Consider the following 15,175-nt stretch of genomic DNA (forward strand, 5'->3'; position numbering starts at 1 on the left):
ACGTAATTCAACTCCCTTCATAACGCATTTCTAGCCTGGATGCCAGACGAACTTAGCCCTGCCCACAACATTTGAGGTCGGGAAGTTCGGTCTGGAGTCGCTCCGTTGGGGAGAAATTATGCCCGGTACGAAATCCACCAGGCCAATCAGATAGTCAGGGCGGCTTTATACGACGATGGACAGATGATCAACGGTAACGTAATCAACCACGTCATCAAAGTGCGCTTAGGTTGAATGCCTGCCGCTGGAGAGCTGAGATGTGTAGATGCTGCTTTTGAGTCTGTTTTAGAAGACATCGACAGCGCATTCATTTTGAAAGAGGATCAGAGAACGCGGAGGCGACGCCAAAGCACCGCACCGCGCTAATCCCTATCGCGCCGGCGCTTGGCTGTTCACACCGGACGCTGAAGCGACGCTAATAATATCACCCGTTGATCCAGTAGTATAAAAGCATATACTTACTTGTTGCTCCAACAGTAAGCAACAGCATCCCAAAATTTGTCTTTCTTGGTGTTGTCTTTATACAACATGTTCCGAGGATCATACAACTCACTGCACTTCTCCACTTCAATTATTAATTTAATGTCATCCATGTTGAAGAACTTCTCCGCTGTTTGCTCCGTTAAATGTCGGGTGTCGAGGGTAAATTACGTATTCTCCACTCAAGCCTATGTGGAGAATACATAATTTACCCACTACAGCCACCCTGCTTGTGTGGCTGTTGTGGATGGGCAGAGGGGGACATTTAATAATGTCATTGGTAAAATTAAAACTCCAGGACAACAGAAGGGGAATTCAAAGGGTGGGATGCATATTTGATCATTTATATCATATAAAATATGTCGTCAATATCATTTAAAATAATTTTTCAGTGTGTTTCCAAGCGCAAAAAATAGACAACGCCGAAACGATCGCTGCACGGCGCGAGGCAGCCTTGGCGCAGTGCGGTGCTTCAGCCTCCTGTGTGACCCGCACAAAGGTTTAACATAGGAGTGGATGGGAGCCCGCTGTTATTTAAGGCTTGGCGCTGCGCTTCAGCGTCCGGTGTGAACCCGGCGTTAGTAAATAACTCACAATGAGTCGCTTAACATACGTCACATACTACGTTGCTCTGATTGGTTGTAGGTCTATCCAATTGAGACAAGATGCTTTTTTTTTCTGGTTACGGTTGAAACACGCGCCATAATAACAGCCCAATGGAGCGGTATCAGACTCACATTCTGACTAGAATTGTGAGTATGACAACGTCAGGCTAGCGCATTTCATTAATTCCCTAAATAATATCACACATTTTCTAATCTATCTTAAATCCTTGTGGGATGCTTTTTACACATAAAATCTGGTGCACATTAAAACATATCTAAATCAGTGCATTTGAAACACCTACTCAGACTAAAACATTTTCAAATACGACATGTGACCTTTCTGATGCATTTGACCTCTTACAGTTTGATAGGATTATTAAATGACTGTATGAGGAACTGCTCTAGGGTAGGGTCAGCAACAAACACATTTTAGACATTTAAAAAAGGTGCAGCCTAGATCCTTAGTTTTTGTGTGTTATTTTGCAACTTCAGTGCTTTAGGGACAGTTCAGATTTAGGGTTAGGGTTAGGGTTATAATGTTTGTGCTTGCATTTAATAATGCAAGCACAAATAATATGTGATTTCTCCTATGGCATTTAGTTGGTCTTTTAACTTGCTAAAATACCTTTTTTGCTTACCCCGTCCATGGTACATCATTGCTTATATTCCATGCTGTTTCTCCACGTAGCGAATACACTGACTATTGATAAGGACCTCATACAATCACACATGAAATAATCCGAATTAACCCCTTAAGGCCTTTAAGTATGCATATTTCAGCTAGCCTGCAGTGCTTGCATAATTTGTAACCATTGCCATAACCGAACATACAATCTTTACAAAGTGGCCTCATGCTCAACAGTGTGGCCATAACTTTATAACAGTTTCAAGAGCTTTCAGAAAATCAGTCAGACAGTCTGACTAAACAGAAAAACGTGTACATCTGCAGAGATTATATTTCCAATGAAGTATTACTGTAAAGTGTAAAGAGCTTTGTAAGAAATACAGGATAGAACAGTGGTCAGGGGTTGTGGCCTTCCTGTGCTGCATTTCCTTCAGATCTTAAAAATCATGCTGAGAGAAGTCCTATTTGGCTTCCTTGCTGAAATGATGTCAAAAACATTCGAAATCTGAACTTTGAAGGCTAAGGACTATTTTTAACTATTGACTATACCAATCAACAAGCTGGCCTAACAACTTTTTGATTGGTACTATATTTTAAATGTCAATTGTAGTAAATATCTTAATGAAGAATGCAAATTAATATATTTGTCTTTTTTAAGCACACAAAGGGATATGAGTGGTTTGCCAATAAAGTATTTGTACGGAGATAAAAGTAAGTTTTAGGATGGAAAAAAATACGTTTTTATTATTGTCAGAATAATAATCATCACAAATTTACCAAGTGTGGTGGTACAGTTTTATTAAATTCAATTAGATTTAATTTGTACATGTGCCAGCATGATAATAGCTAGCAAGCTAAGGTAATTCTAGCGAAGTAGTCTTTGGCCTACTCACGCACTGACTTTAGAAGATGAGCTAGCATGAATGTACAAGGTAAATTAAGCACACAACCTACCCCAGTGGCTTCACATCCATGAACTGTCTCATCAATTGAGTTATAAAATCATCCAGAGACATCTGTCCTCCTGGGTCAGGTGCTGCTGCTCAGGGCAGTGTCTAACCCATTGTGTGAAAGGAGCGCAAACTGTTCTCTTACTTCACTGGCTGAGCAGGGTTTTTTTGAATTTCACTCCCATTACCCAAGTAAACTTTACTCTATTGCATGGGTGTCAAACTCATTTTAGTTCAAGGGCCACATACTGCTCACTTTGATATCAAGTGGGCCAGACCAGTAAAATCTTAGCATAATAGCTTCGTACCCCCCCTTTTTTTTCACCGCCCTTGATGACGTTCAGGGTGGGGGGGCGTGGCGGCGGCAGAGACCAGCATGGAACCAACATAACGGGGGGTCCGACCCGTCTTGGAACACGGACCTAGGAGTCTGACGCACGCATTGAAAGTGAAATGTGCGCCGGCTGGGGTGGGATTTCAGCCCCCAAGGGCTCCGTGCACAGCACTGCGTACCCACCTGAACCACTTTGCGTACCCCGTACCCCAGTTTGGGAACCGATGGTCTATGGCAGGGGTCACCAACCTTTTGAAACTGAGAGTTACTTCAAAGGTACTGAGTAGTACGAAGGGCTACTTGTTTGATACAAACTTCCTGAATAACAAAGTTGCAAAGATCAACTTTTAATAATAATAATAATATATGTGAAGAGACTGTCGGATCACGTCAATGTTAATTATTTCTCACAATAATTATTAACAATGATTTCCACAACAATGATGGTAGTAAACAGTTATATTAAAACATGCAACATTTATTTCTGTATATCTGTTTTTTAAACTTTGCTTAAATTCAACTTAATTGAAGTACTTTTGGTGACTTCTATTTTTCTGAATTTCCCACGGGATTAATAAAGTATCCATCTATCATCTATCTACATTTATCACTAAATTCCTCCATCAGTCTGTACTTTTTTAAAAATAGAGAAAAATTTTATTAAATTATAATCGCTTTGTTACAACGATGATAAAGCTTAACAAAAAAGAATACATGCATGTGACTGGGGTGGAATGTTTCTAAGTGTCTTGTTAATTTGTTGGGTCCCTAACTGTCAGCTGCCAGAGTTTTCAGACCTAAAATACACACTGGTCTCTCCTCATGTCCTCCTTCATTCACTGTGAACCAAAGAGCAAGACAGGCTTCATCATACTTTCTTTTCAATTTGTTTTTTGAACACTGTGTCTAGTTTGTCCCTGACCGGCTGCTTCACGGGAACGAGCTCTGATCTCATGTGTGTGTCTCTGAGCGAGTGAGTGGGGGCGGAGCCCCGGGGCCTGTGTGTGTGTGCTGTCTGGAGACACACACACACATTTCCGCTCCTGGTATTTCATGCTGGCCTGATACGATGATGATTGACAAATTAATATTTTTTTTTATTTCAATTTTTGAATTTAGAGCATGCGGTGCATCCGGCGGGCCGAGCTGGACCCCCTGGCGGACGGTTTCCGGCCCGCGGGCCGGATGTTTGACACCCCTGCTCTTTTGTGTCGGGTCGTACAGTCAATACAGAAGGGTAGTTCATATTACTTGACTGATCAAAATTACTTAACAAAATGATGATTATATGTTATATGTTACTATGTTATATGATATATTTTATATGTTATTTTTTTATCTTGTATTGCCCATCTACTGCGTAGATGTTGCTTGCCAGGTCATAAGAATTTCACTGCTCTGATGACGCATAGTTATTTGGTTCATGTGACAATAAACTCTGATTTGATTTGATTTGATTTGAATTACTAACAAACTTCAAGTATCAGATTAAATAGCACACAGCATTTTGAAGTAAAAGCACTTAAATAATATTTAATTGTAGAACAATCCACGTAAACATTACGTAAGTGTAGTAAATTCCTCAAAACAATACTCAGTCACTACAGGAATGTCAGCACATATACATCATACTTTACTTCCTATTTACCACGTTAATCTTGTAGGCATTAAATTATAAGCATTTATCAGTAACATTTTATCACAGATATTTGTCGGTCTGGGAGCATAAGGCTTCATTTGATCTAGTTTATGTAATCTCATCTGATTTTGGTAAGTCATAACTTTATTTTTACTTTCTGGGGTAATTTGACCCAGCAACTTTCAATATAGAATCATTCTACTCACACATGAGCGCAGTTAAAGACATAACATGCTGTAACTTTATCTTTTTATCTAGCCTATGACTCCAGCTGGCATTCTGGAGGAGAACATTGCTTCGGACTGGTCACCTTGTTTTGCCTATGTATCACTTGTGGACTGATTTAATTTACTTGACACTTTTGATCTGCTTTCTGATCTATTTTGTTTTATTTCTATTTTTTTTTTAATTGTTCACATTAAAATTTTGACCTGGGCTGTGGACTCATTTTTTCCCTTGTTTGCATATTCACATCAATTTGAAAACTAAAAAATTTTTGCTCCTACATTAATTACATTAACAACCCGAAGTTGACCCTGAAATACCTGATGGACACAGGCTCCCTGCCAAACTTCCAATTACAACAAGGTTAAGGTTTTTGATTGTTTTTTTGTTTGTGTGTGAATGGGTGAATGTATAAATGTACTGCAAAGAGCTTTGAGTGGTCGTCAAGACTAGAAAAGCGCTATATAAATACAAAACCATTTACCATTACATTTTATTATAGATGACATTATTTATAAACAAATTAATCCTGCTCAATTGATATAGTATAGATTTCGTCTTGAAGAGGTCAGAATGAAAATGACAAAAATGGATAGTTTAAATATTTTTTACTACTGTACTCTAATCCCAAAGTGCAGAATTCAAATACAATGAATGACAAAATATTTGGTGCAGCATAAAGCTCACCTGGTTGAGCTGCCACCCCATTGAAGATATGCCACATCCGCAGCGGCCCTTTGCTGAATCTCCTCCCCCACACACACTATCTGCTCCTCACACAGCTAGCTCACTCTCCTATCCACAATAGAGGCAACCCCCCCCCCAAAAAAAAATGTAAATTAAAAAAATAAAATAAAATAAAAGCCAGTATATTCAAATATTTCTTTGTTTTGACAGTTTATTGATCAATAAGCAGTATTCATTTTTTAAATGACATATTGTGCGCTGGCTGCTTACATTGCAGCCCCTCAGTAAGGACAACCGGAGAATCACATGTTACTGAAAGAATGATTTTTGTTTCTCTAACACCAACTCTAGCCCTAGCATTGTCACAAGCACCAAACAAGATCATGCTGTATCATATGGCCCATGGAATTGCTGATAAGCCCAACCCCCAAGAACAGTATTTCCAGGAATCCCCCTTTCTGATAGGTCAAGGGATTCCTGGGAAAACTGGACCCCAGGAGAGAGGAGATAAATCTTTTGATTTGATCCATTATTTTCCAGACACCAACAGCAATGGTTCCATTCTTCACATGCAGCACTGCAGCTGTTGATTAGAAACGACCACATCTGTGCTTTTCTTTCCTTCTTCTGAAAGTGCCTCTTCAAAAATGGTTTCCGCATTTTATTAAGGTGGCTGTAGCTCAGAAGGTGAGCGGGTCGTCCATTAACAAAAAGGTTGGTAGCTTGTTTCTAGTTTCCTCCAATCCGTGTGCTGAAGTGTCGTCGAGCAATATACTGAGCCCCAAATTGCTCCTGACAGTTGTGCTGACAGTGTGTGAGTGTTGCGTATTAGAGACCGTGCTGAACATAGATGCACTTTATGAATGTGTGTAAATGGGCCAAACTGCAAAAAAGTGATCTTCAAGTCTAGAAAAGAGCTATCTAAATCCAATTACAATTTAAACTAATATCGATTACATGTTGTAAAATTAATTAATCTGAAAGGATTCACAAACTGTAATTTAAGGCTTTTCACTGCAATGGACAATTACAGAATTGGATGATAGAATAGAATAATCTAATAGAATAAGGGGTGCCTGGTTGATATATCTTTATGAGGCTATAAAGACTTACAAAGACAAGCAAAGTGCTAAATTGGATTTCCACATTTTGGAAAGTTATACCTAAATATATAATGCTGACTCTTGGCTATTTTCACAAAGTCCACATTTTATGATAAAAAAAAATTCTACAATGTTAATAGAAACATATTATATTCAATTCAATTTGTATGGTGCCAAATCATAACATACATCATTTCATAGCACACGTATAGTAAGGTTGAGACCTTAAATATTATAGAGAAACTCCCCCAATAACTGGAACAAACCTCTAGCAGAAACAGACGTGGGCGTACATCATCCTCGACTGGCATCATCATATAATTTCACATCATAATCCCTAACACAAGAAAACCACATATCTGGTACTTATGCACAGCATATATTAGTTCTGTATGAATGTGAATGGGTGAATGTGGATGGTAGTGTTAAGCACTGGTGGTCGATAAGACTAAGCACTATATAAATAGTGTCCATGTACCATTTACCTGCTGATTGATGCTGTTACATGACTGTGGACATGCTCAGATTGATATTTCTGTCCTCCGTCCCGAGCTACAGTGCTTCATCTCAGACTACCAACTGACCAGAGATGCAGCACTGCACCATGGGCCATAGGGAAGAGAAGGACGTCTACTGATAGAAGAAGAAAAAATGGAAATAGCAGACAACGTAAATTTAGTGAGCTGAGACGGTTTAATAATTCCATGTGCTGCACATGGGCTGTCATTTTGGTGTAATTAAGTGAAACATTCTACCGGTGATTTCCTATTGACTGAGTTTTCATTGAATTATTTTTATCTGTATGACACTGGATTTAATTGTGGTAAGAATATGATGTAGAAGATGGGTATTTATCTTCCTCTATAATTGTAACATCATTAGGGAACTCACTTATATAACATTGCATAGGATTCAAATTTAAAATGAACATGGGCACAATAGCCAAAAATGGCGTACCCAAATAAATCATAAGATTTAAAAAACTTTGCAGATGCACGACTGAAGGCAATGTTCGGTTTCAAAATCCCAGTCCTCCTGGAAAAAAGGATACATATCCTGCCCTCTACACTCCCACATTCAACATAAATTGTCAAACCAAAGCTCCTCAATGATTTATTATGGTGAATCATGGCATCAACAAGCGAGAAGACCAACTTTTCCAACACCAAAATCGAGGTGCTTATGAGTGAGGTGGAGGTAGTGCTGCTACAGCTCATTGTTGTCAGTCTGACAATTTTATAATTTGATAATCCCATCCAAAAGGGCATTATTGGACTGAGATATATTTAAAATCACAGCCCCAAAGATTCTAAATCGGCTGATTAGTCAATCCCATTGGTCCATATTGCTTCACACTACAAGCTGTAGGAGGATAATTAAAACTCGGCCTGTTTGGTTTGTCTAAATGATTCAGCTCGTTGAGCCACCCGCATACACTATTGCAGCTTAGATAGATGAGTCCATGCACTGTATACATAACGTAACCAAACATTGTGTATTCCTACTGTTGGTATTGTGTGGTGGCTTAGAACAGTTCTAGCTTTAGCCCACCATCCACAGCTCTTATCTGTCAGTTTTTAGGTTGATTGGCTCGCATTTGTTTGTGGGATATAACAGCAGCTTATACGTGATGTTTTGTTACTCAGTATTTAAAGACCTAATTGTTGAAAGACTCTGGACCTTGGAGACTGAAAAGAAGAAGTGGTGCAAATCGCTTTCACAGGTCTCAGTATAGGAAATTGGAATATAAGTGGCATCTACTTTGGATTCATATCAAATGTACAGATGTTCTATTTGAAATCCCTTTCCCAACACTATGAGAGTCCTATAAAGACAGGAGCAGAAAGAGAATGCTCGGACTCTGTTCAGCTGGAAACTCCCAGTCTGCCCATATATGGTCTTTCATTTCTGGGAACATGGAAAAAGGGATTGCTGCTTTGGATAAACATTCCCTCCTCCAGGATGTGATTGCTCCCACTGATAGTTTGTCACCCCCACCACCCCCTACCCTTCTGGCTAAATACATTCCCTTTTCTAGTCACAGTGGGGAGGCAGCAGAGGAGGAGGGCGCCCTTTATTTAGCCCTTTTCCCTCTGCTCTGGGCCAAACAAGTCCATATTAAGAAGAAAGACCATCTCTCTCTCTCTCTCTCTCTCTCTCTCTCTCTCTCTCTCTCTCTCTCTCTCTCTCTCTCTCTCTCTCTCTCTCTCTCTCTCACAAAACCACAGACCCACGTCAAGTCTTTTCTCAACGCCTTCCTGTGTGTGTGTGTGTGTGTGTGTGTGTATGCATACATGACACCAAGCTTCAAACTTACGATCATCATCTCCATGTTGCAAGGATAGTTTATCCGTGTGAGTGTCTGAGAGAGTCGAGAAGTATTGCACTGTAATCAGGATGACATACTTACCAATTCCTCTAGCCTCTTCTTATCCAGGCATTGGCCACTCCTGTTCACTCTGCTCAACCCCTTGGAATTACAAATGTTACATATTCAGTCACAGAAAGATCTCTCCGAAAGACACTTTGGCTGCTTTCTATTTTTACTCTAGAGAGGTTTTCTTCCTAGGTGATAACAGGACCTGTTGCAATTTAATTTAAGGACAACATAAGACACATTTTACTATGAGTGGACCTTCTTATTGGCAACTGATTCGTCATGTTCCATCTTAATATGGAGAGCCTTCATGTAATCTATACATTTATCTTTATAGAGATAATTTTGTGACAGGTCCTGCAGCAGCCTATCTGTGTGGCCATTCCATGAATACATCATACCAACCATTATCAATCATTTACACTCCATTTTACACATTTACATTCTGTTTTTAAAATATGTTACATTTGCATCCTGAACCTAAAAACATAGCACAACATGAGAGTGACATTGGCTATACTCTGCTACAGCAACATGCAAAAATAAATAAATAAAACTAATAGAACAAAAAAAACTAAAGACCAACCACTTTATTCCCATTTTAAAAGAGCCCCTACCCAGGTTCGGATGGTTTTAAATTGCATGCCAGGTATACTGTAAAAAGGAAAAAATTCTCAGTAAAATTAATTTAATTAAATTAAGTTAGTGCAATGGAAATCGAATACTAGGACAATAATTATCCAAGTTGTGAAGCTCTCTGTTGTTTTGTATGTTTTAGCTAAATTTGAAATGAGAATCAAAGTTTTCTTGTTGGTTCACTCTGGTCCCAGAGATGATCCTCAGATGTAGATTATGGCTTAACTGTGGAGCTGAGCTGTGTGCGGTTTGAGGGACACTCAGGCTCCACTCGCAAAACTCTGTTAAGCACCAGCATGTTTCACACTAGTGTCAAAACAGACGATGGGGCTGAAAGTATCATTATAAGTATGTGTTAGGGTTAGGCATTTAGTTATCAATCAATCAATCATCATATCGGCCCATATCCACAACTCACAATTTGTCTCATAGGGCTTAAATAAGTGTTTAGGGGAGGGTAAGCGGCTATGGAATGCATTACGCCGATGTGTCTGTGTTTGTGGGTGTATTGCTCTTACATGATCTGTTTTGTTCACACCACCTGATTCTCGTTTCTCTGTTTCTAGGCATGAGCACACATAGGCAGCGCTCTGAGGGAACAGATGCAGTTAAGTGAGCTTGTGTGTATATTCTATGTGTATGTATAAATCTAGCAGTTGTTTACTATTCTTTCTAAGCCTGCTATGTGTAGAGAATTTTGTCTATGGTCCCTGTCATCTATGCTGGCTTAAGATGGAAAATTGTGTGAGACAAATGTCAGCCATACCACAGGAGGGTTTAACATCAGATTTACACGTTATTTACCATTTAAGGAGAGCACAAAACCGAATCTACTTGCACCCTACCTCTTTCTGCGCAGGGTTCCAGAACAGATTACACAGAAACTGTAACGCCATAAAAATCACAGCACTAGTAAGTCTTTTTTTACTTTGTATATATGTGAGATTGTGTGTGTGTGTGTGTGTGTGTGCGTGCGTGCATGTGTGTGTGTCTGTTAAGACAGGCTGTGATAACAGTCAGAGCCATCTCTGTTGTTTAGCCAAACATTGCCTAATATGGTCATATTTCTGTTTCTCCTTGGCTCTGTAAAACACACACAGGAAGCCCTTTCTCAATTTGTATCCATCTGTCGGTCAAACTACACTCACACACACACACTCACCCACACACACACACACACACACACACACACACACACCACACACACACACACACACACACACACACACACACACACAAACAATCTCATATATGTAAAAAATGTATGTATGAATATATATGTATGTATAAAAAGATTTAATAGTGCAGTGACTTAGTAAGTGGTGTTGTCAAAGTTTCGTACACAAAGACAGAGAAACAGTCATTGTACGACACATAAAAGTCACTGGAAAGAGGGGCTTAAAATCAGTTACCAAAAATGGCAATGCTGAACAGGGAGTCAACCACTGGTGCTTGATCAGAGTAGCTACAGTACCCTGTCATAGTGGAGTGCAGCGCAGAACATTAAGGCTGTAATGAGGGGGTGCTGTAAGGAACTTAGAGAGGATTTTTGGTGGGAGTCCAGGGGCATAGGAAGTTATGGCTGTTATGATGGTTCAGTGTTTTAACAAGACAATGATGAGAAATATACACTTGCTGAAAAGGAAAGATATGTGGAGCATAATCCCTAATGAATGGGTCAAGTAGGGGGCGGCTGTGGCTTAGGAGATGGAGCAGGTTGTCCCCTGACAAGAAAGTTGGCGGTTTGATCCCCATATTCCCACATTTCACATTCTGAAGGGTCCTCGGTCAAGATACTTAACCATAAATTGCCCCTGACAGCTGTGCCAGCAGTGTATGAATGATGTACAATAGAGAAAGTGCTGCACATAAAAGCACTGTATGAATGGTAAAACTTTGGTTTAAAGTGCTTTGTGTGGTTATAAGAGTTGAACTGGTTGGGGGTTGTTTACATCTTCTGAGTCCGGGGTATTTTCATGAAGTCTTCCATGGGCTATGTCTTAACTCCTCTTGCTCCCCCCCTTCTCCCATGTGAAACTGACCCTGGGAATCATGGATGGTCTCTTGGTCCCAGGGGAGGACTGGTGTTGATTATATATGGGTAGGTTATGTGAAAGTCTTCCTAACTCAGTGCCCTGACTACTCAGTAAATAAATAGAGCATTTCCTCCTCTCCTCCCTCTGCAATTTCTCATGTTCTTCCCAGTCATCAGCAGGACAGCAGCACCTGACAGCTGGGGTGTTACAACACGTGTTTTAGTCACTGGACTTTTGGAAGCTAGACTTCTAAAATATGCAATGCAGTCCCTTTACATCACCATTAACCCTTAACATTCCAGGTATCCTCTCAGTGCAAACTCATTTTGGAGGAAAAAGTAAGATCCGAATGCATAGTCCCAGCTGGTTGAAAGCCACAATTTACAGAGCTGTTTCCAGCAAAAGTCTGGGGAGAAACTACAAAAATTCACCCAACTTGCTGTACAGTCCTATTCCAATTAACAGCGTTGGCATATCTTGTTTTCTTTGTAAAGTACCTATTTCAGTTTTAAAACATTGTGTTGAGTGCATATCTGCTTTTGCATTATTACCTAAATGTCTGAAGGTTGATACCTGGTTTCAGGGTCAGGTAACAAGGTTGGGGAAAGAGGCTCGGAATTCATTATGGATTTATATTTATATAGCGCTTTTCTAGTCTTGATGACCACTCAAAGCACTTTACATTACAGTTTCACATTCACCCTTTCACACACACATTCATACAGTGCATCTACTTGCAGCACTTTTTGTTATTCTATGGGGGGCCATTCGGGGTTCAGCATCTTGCCCAAGGACACTTTGGCATGCAGATGGTTCAGACTGGGGATCGAACCGCCGACCTTCAGGTTGGAGGACGACCACTCTACCCCTCAGCCACAGCCACCCATCATGGGTCACAGTGTGTACATTTGTAAAAGGACCATTATGTATATGTGTGTGTGTGCGTGTGTGTGTTGCTCTTGCCAGGTCTGTTTCTTCCACACCTTCTGATTACTGTCCCTCTGTTGGAGGATGAACTGGCACAGCTAGGGCTCTGTGGGAACAGATGGAGTTAAGTAAGCTTCGGTTTATATTCTATGTGTGTGTATATGACTAGCAGTTGTTTCCTATTCTTTCTAATTATGTTATATATAGAAACTGTTGTCTATAGTACCTGTTATAAATGTTGGCCTCCTGTTTGAGATGAAACATTGTGTGACACCAATGTCAGCCATACTGCAGGAGGGTTTCGGAACAGATTTTTGCTTTGTACTTAGGGAAAGCATAAAACCAAACCTACCCCACCCTACCTCACCTTGCACAGATTGTAAATTGTGTCTGTTTATGATCAGTTCAGTTGCTTTCAAATACTAAAGGGGTGGCTCGGTGAATGGTATTTAGTTAACCTTTTAGTTTTTGAATTTTACTTTCTGACTTTGTTGCCCTCCTTATCTGTTTGGCTTGCACTGAATCTACAAAACATGTACTTACTTAAAACTTAACTGTACTGAATTATGTCAGTACATATGCCGACTTAAATCAGCCCCTACAACCCCCCTATTCATTGTGACAACATACAGTGTCACTATATATCACACTGTGTAAGATGATTTAATAAAAACTGTTGAAGAATGTCCGCTTTTAGCCTTGCTGAATCATGGCTGTATGAAAAAAGCTAATATAATATGTATGTATACAGTATATCTAATCTGAGACATTACATGAAATCATATCACAAAAAATATTTATTTTGGTGCTAACATAAACATGTCCACGGGTATTGGCTAGTGCCCTTGGTTGGCTGGTTAATACAACTGAACTGTAGCAAAGGCTTGAGACATTGACCTAGTATTTGGATATTGTCCAAACCCCTACATTGCCATCCCTGAACACAGTGCACTCTGGAACCACTGCTTTGGATTGACACCAAACTCAGTGTGGAGAACCTTCAGGGAAAAACAAGTCTAATTTTACTCTTGTGAAACAAGATTAATATTGTTATGCTGCAGTGACTTTTATGATGAACCTGAAAAAAAAAGAGTAATCTGCGAATCTCATACCTTATTAAGTCCTCTGCTCCAGGTCAGCTGAGGTGCTGCTCAGAGCTGCTTCACCCCTGGACATCTCTTTCTTGTCATCGCCACAGGCTGCTTACTTGGTTTTCCTGGGTGAAATCAATCAGCTGCTGCTTGACTTGTTTGTCCGCCTTGGGGCTACTTCTACAACAGTGTTATATGGGTATCTAGCTAAGTTCTCTAAATTTCGTTTCAACCTTTCTTCACAGCTAGCAAAAGTTCAGATCACACTAAAATAAGGTTGCTCGTCAGTGTGGGACATCCTCTGGTCTTTGTCTGTGTCTTTCTTATGAAGCAGATGGACCGCCAAGCCATGCATTCCTCTGTTACCTTGTATGGTCAATGGAGGGAGGGCTTCACACCAGAGAATGCCTCCTCCTCCAAACAGGACTGATTGGCCAATGTCAGAGAAACCAAGAAGCCTTAACCAGTGACCTGTGGAGTCTGTGAAAGATGGAGGGACAGAAAAGACATACGGATCAAAAGTTAAAATGAATAAATGAGATGCCAGAGTTCGGAGTGTGTGCATGTGTGTGTATGTGTGTGTGTGTGTGTGTGTGTGTGTGTGTGTGTGTGTGTGTCTGTGAACTCTACAGGAACTTTTACAGCTTAAACACTCACCTTGTCAAGACATGCCTAATTGGGATTTAATTGATTTTAATTCAAATGATCTGGGTAAGGTAAGGGGTAAGATATGAATGATGGTTAGGTTGGGGTTTTACGATTTTGTTTATTTATTTTCCTTTCTTTCAGAGTGAAATTGAAAGATTAAAAGGTTTTGTGTAAAGTAAAAGAGTAAATGGTCTGTATTTATATAGCGTTTTTCTTGTCTTGCTGACCACTCTTTGCAGTGCAGTTTTTGCCCATCACCTATTTACACACATTACTTTTGGGTTTCGGTTTCTTGCTCAAGGACACTTAGGCATGTGGAATAGGGAAGACAGGGGTCAAACTGCTGTCTTTCTGGTTAGAGCAAAATTCAGCCAGATATCTTTTATTTATTTGTTTGGGAAGAGAATGTAGTTATTTGAGACAATGAACTGAACAAAAGTCGGTCTGTCTCACTCCGGTCTGCAACGATTATTTTTGTAGCTCTTCTGGCCCTCTGTAAAAAGTCACTGCAAGCCAATTGTCTAAGCTTCACCTTGATATCGAATTACTTTTTTTGGGGAGGACAAGTTCCTATAATGAAACTTTCTAAATGGTATAACTGGATATATAATATGTTTCTTTTCCCATTGATATTCCTTTGTACTGTGTATTTTATGCTGTATTTAAATTTAGTCATGTCACTACAGCCCCTTTGCTTTTGTGAAAGCAAGAATAGCAATCTCTTTCTCCAAATAATTGCTCTCTTCCTGCATTCTCTCCTTCCTTCTCTGTCTCCTGTTCTCCCTCTCTTTCTACGCCCCTTCTCGCCTCCT

General features: G+C 39.9%; 1 long non-coding RNA gene across 1 annotated transcript; it reads right to left on the reverse strand.

The window, feature by feature from the left end:
- Window positions 1-5,738: 5,738 nt before the first annotated feature.
- On the reverse strand, window positions 5,739-14,073 carry LOC128446047 (uncharacterized). The gene is made up of 2 exons (XR_008339543.1): window positions 13,737-14,073; window positions 5,739-12,730 (listed from the first exon to the last, which is right to left on the reverse strand). It is a non-coding gene; the product is annotated as an uncharacterized LOC128446047 (long non-coding RNA).
- Between the last annotated feature and the right edge of the window lie 1,102 nt (window positions 14,074-15,175).

This window comes from Pleuronectes platessa, chromosome 8 (genome assembly GCF_947347685.1).
Source record: "Pleuronectes platessa chromosome 8, fPlePla1.1, whole genome shotgun sequence".
NCBI classification, from domain to species: domain Eukaryota; kingdom Metazoa; phylum Chordata; class Actinopteri; order Pleuronectiformes; family Pleuronectidae; genus Pleuronectes; species Pleuronectes platessa.